Below are 4,877 nucleotides of genomic sequence, written 5' to 3' on the forward strand. Positions count from 1 at the left end.
ACTTTTGACCCCCTCATAAGTTAACTACTATTAATACTATAACCCGGCTATTTAGGACTGTATCCCTGCTGACTCAGACTACTTAGCCGAGGGTAACGTCACCGCCAAAAGCGGGGCCTACCACAATTTGCATTAATAACTTAATTCATTATCTTTCAATAATCCGACCCTTTAGGATTGTATCCTTGCTGACTCAAACTACTGGGTTTAGGGTAACGTCGCCTTCAAAAGAGGGGCCTACTACAATAACTAAGATAATCTCTTAAACAAGTGCAAAAGTGCGAAAATAATCAAAGGTTATACTAATACACGTGTCGGATCCAAGTGATTCATCTTGTCTATCTGTTTTTATTTTATTTTTATTTTCAGCATTTAGTTAGTTTTTATTTTTCTTAGTTTAAAACATTTTTCTAACCTTTTTGATTTGATTAGACGTTGAGGATAAACCGGTATTAAAAGCTCTTGTGTCCTTGGACGACCTCGGTATCTTACCAACACTATACTACGTCCACGATGGGTGCACTTGCCCATATGTGTGTTTAGTGTTAGTGAATATCGTGTTTTATAAATTTAAAACTTGGCTAAAAGTGTAAAAAGGGCTTAAATACTCATCAAAAATAATATTACACCTAACGCACATCAAACGTTCATGTCCGATCAGGAGGAACAAGTAAGAACGAGGGTTCTATGGTTCAACTTGTGGTCAAAACACCTTGATATAACGACAAACAATCAGAACAGCCAAGTGTTAAACGAATAGGCTGATCAGGTCAGGATGCTGACCGATCGGACTGTTGTCCGAACGGACAGCCAGCCGATCGGACAGTCAGCCGATCGGCTAGCACATGGTCCCACACTTGAACAATCCATTGAAGTCTAGTATTGAATAAACTGTTGTTCGATCGGACTACCGTCCGATTGGATTACTCTTCGGATCATGAGATACTATACTTCAACACTTAGTCGATTTTCAACGTGTTCAATGCACTAGGAGTGCCACCCGATCGAACAGCCATCCGATCAGGTGACACCCTGCTAAGAACTTGCCTGCTGAAGTACCTAACCGATCGGTTAGCCGGCCAATCGAACAACCGTCCGATCGACCGACCTGAAAGGTAAAGATACTTCAATGTTTTCAAATGCTACAACGAAAACTTCGAAAGTCAAACCATCATACACAAACACATCCTTCTCAAAGGAAGAAACAATCCACTCGAACGGCCATCCGATCGGCCTACCGACCGACCGGACAGCTGTCCGAACGGACTGTCAAGCCGAACGGTCAGCCGCCCGATCGGACAACCGTCCGATCGACTAGCTGTCCGACCCTCCAACACTTGATATCCGTTTTTACGCGTTGCTTATCGTTATGTTATCGAACTATTCAGGCTAACCCTACTCTCAAGTGCTCCCTTCAATCCATCAATCACTGTGAGTATACTCGAACCCTTTTTGCTTTAGCACTTTTGGGAGTTACATACGTTACTTATTCTAAAACACAATCGAACACACTACTCAATTACTTTAAACGCTAACCGTTACCGCATGTATTACGTGACTAAATGAATGCTTGTTGTTATGTTTAAACGTGGAATGCTGTCTACCTGCCTTAACGACGAGAGTACTATAGTTTGGACTCAGCACCCGTTCACACGGGGGTTGTTAAGGACAATTACTTACATGGATTACGGTGGTAATCATGTATTGCGAACTGCCTCGGGCAGTCAACCCGCAGTCATTGGTATCGATAGATCCATGTCGATAATTAACATGCTTCGTTTTCCTCCATGCACGTGTCGGTTATGCGTAAACTATTTCGAACTCTATATGCTATTATCAAACTTGTATGCTCACTATTACATTTTATGTATTGACTTTTATTTTAACGTATGTGACAGGTGTTTAAGATGCTTATCTGCTAGGAAAGCGAGGCTAGAATAAAGCTCTAGAGCCCAACAAATAGTTGTCTGTAGTGGTCAAATTATGGGTCTCTAGAAGCAGATAAACAATTGCTGTATCTATATTTAAATCTGAGTTGTCGGAACAGAATATTTGACTAGATTTTGTCTGTAATAATTTGTTTGCTATTTGAGGTACGGTATGGGACGTACTATATAAATTGAATAGTAATGATAGTTGTTATGGAAACTTCTGGACAATCTGTTTCGCTCTGTGCCATGCCCCGATGATTCCGCCCTCGGTTGGGGTGTGACAGATTGGTATCAGAGCCATAACTATAGGGAATTAGGGTAGACTCGACCTAGTCCGGGTCGAAGTCTTAGAGACCTAGACTATAGTTAGGAACCAACAGACCGAGCTTATGTGCTATAAATCCTGCTAATTCTCATCATCACCGCACTCAAATTTTCAATAATGAGAAGGTGATTTAGTCAAGATTAGGTGTGAAAACCGCAAACTCTCGACTAAATTGCTGGATCAATGCTATCTTTATCAACTTATCAATGATCTCTTCATTATGCTTTTTCAATAACGAACGCTTGTTCAACAGGTTATTATACCAAGTCAGGAGTGAAATCCATATTTTGATGAATAATCTCCTCAATTTTACTAAGAACAAGGAAGAAGTTGCTAAGCTGGGGGTGAAACCCTAACCTTGACAACTTGGTCCGACTTTTATTTCTCTCACCAAGGCCTCGACGGACTCCAACGACCTGAAATCACGAGTATGGCCTAGGGAATACGTGCTGAATGCCCAAGAATCGAGGCGGATACACGATCCCGAAAGTCGAAATGTGACGACAAGTCTATTTAGAGTAGTCGAATCGCTTTGGGTAGTCGATGTCTAATAGCCGCAGACAATCTATTTCTCGATTTTTATGTGTTTCGATTTTGAGCCCGTAACTGCTGACTCTGATAATTCGTCAATTTTATGTGTATTATGTGTATTTATCTGTTTACATGTTTAAAATTTTGGAAAATTATTCGATTTTGCTATCACTTCGATCGACACACACGACTCGCATTGCTCTTCTATCTCAAAACGCTAACAAGTCGCTACAACCTAGACGACATTATGCTACGATATACGCTTATACTATACTCGACATGCCATACGAATTATACTAGACTACTCGATATGCTATACGCGACCGATATATACAACGACACACGAGCTTTGAATGATAGGTTTCTGTATTCTGACTGCATCTGTGATTAAATGCGTATGTGCTTCTGTGTTTACGTGTCTCTGTGTCTACGTGCCTACGTGCTTATGTGCTTCTGCGATTATGTGAATCTGTGATTTCATGCCTATGTGTTTATGTGATACGTGCCTCAACGTGCTCCTGAGCTTTAGTAAAGTAGTAGACGTGTGAGGTGAGATTCGATTTTGATGTGTCTGAGACCTACGACGATGTTGTTGCAGACCATGTCATCATCCAGACACCGAACCCCACTTACTCGCCAAGAAAAGAGAGACAGACGTCTTGCTGCTATCATCACCAAACAAGTAGCTAAGGCTGTGAGCGATGTCTATGAAAACGTCAGCAAATCTTCTGAGGAGTCGAGAACTGAAGCTCCCAAAGATGCTACCAAGACTGTTTTCAGCTTTAAACAGTTCAAGGCATGCGGACCAAAGGAATTCACCGGAGAAGATGGCCCAACAGCTATGTTTCAATGGTTTGATTCCATCGAAGTCACTTCGCACCAAAGCGGCTGTCCAGAAAATCTCTGTACCCTAAACGCAACCGGCGTCTTCCAGTCCCGAGCTCTAGACTGGTGGACGGCCGAGCGAAACAAACGCGGGAATGATGCAGCTTATGAGCTGACATGGAAAGAGCTGAAAGCCATTATGATGGACGAATTCTGCCCTCCCCATGAACGCCAAAAGCTGGAGGACGAGTTTTGGAACATTAAGCAGAAGGATGGAGATAACGCAGCCCTAACTGCTCGCTTTAAACAGCTCAGTATCATTTGTCCCGATCAAGTCAAGACGTCAGACATGGCCATCAAGAAGTACATTCGAGCTCTACCCGATTGTGTTGCCGACTTTGTTCACGCCGCAAAGACCTCATCAATTGAAGAGACTTACTTGTTTGCCGCCAAGATCAACGACAAGCGGGTAAAAGCTGGTTTCTGGGATAAGCCCTCCAAGTCTCTGCATCAAGCCACCACTGCACCGATCGCCGAACCCGTCACTGCTCAACCATCCAAGTCATCACAACGTAAGAAAAAGCACAACAACAATAGCAGCTCCAACAACAAGAACTGTGTTGTCGCTACCACTGCTGCTCCTCTGCAAGCCGTACCAGCTCAGCAGCAGTCTTACCATCGACCAGCACCAGTTACTCAAGCGTCGCCAGCAAAGCGTGCTTACACAGGTCCCCACCCGCTTTGCCCGACATGCTCATATCATCATCCGGTGGGTCTTGCCTGTCGTTTCTGCGCTCATTGCAATTTCTACGGTCATTTCACTGCCAACTGTCGCTATGGTCCCCGTAACACCGTAGCTCCTGCCACTGCTCATCAAGCTCTACTCCCAGCCCCGCAAGGCCAACAAGCGGCTCAGGCACCCGCGATCAATGCTCGAGTCTGTTTTGCATGTGGTGACCCTAACCACTTTGAAAACATGTGCCCGGACAGGGTTGTGAAGCAAGAGCCCCAGCAGCAGCAGCAACAAGCAGCACGCGCCAAAACCTTCAACATCAATGCTCGTCAAGCCCAGGCTGACAACAACGTGGTTAATGGTACGTTCCTTGTGAATGGTATTTATGCATCGTGTTTGTTTGATACTGCAGCCGATAACTGCTTTGTGTCGTTTGAATTCGAGAAGCTCCTTAGTCGTAAGCGCTCTTATCTCCCCTCGTCATTCGAAGTTGAAGTCGCCACTGGAAGAACTGTCGCCGTTAATTCTGTTC

The sequence above is a fragment of the Helianthus annuus genome, chromosome 4 (genome assembly GCF_002127325.2).
Source record: "Helianthus annuus cultivar XRQ/B chromosome 4, HanXRQr2.0-SUNRISE, whole genome shotgun sequence".
Taxonomy (NCBI): domain Eukaryota; kingdom Viridiplantae; phylum Streptophyta; class Magnoliopsida; order Asterales; family Asteraceae; genus Helianthus; species Helianthus annuus.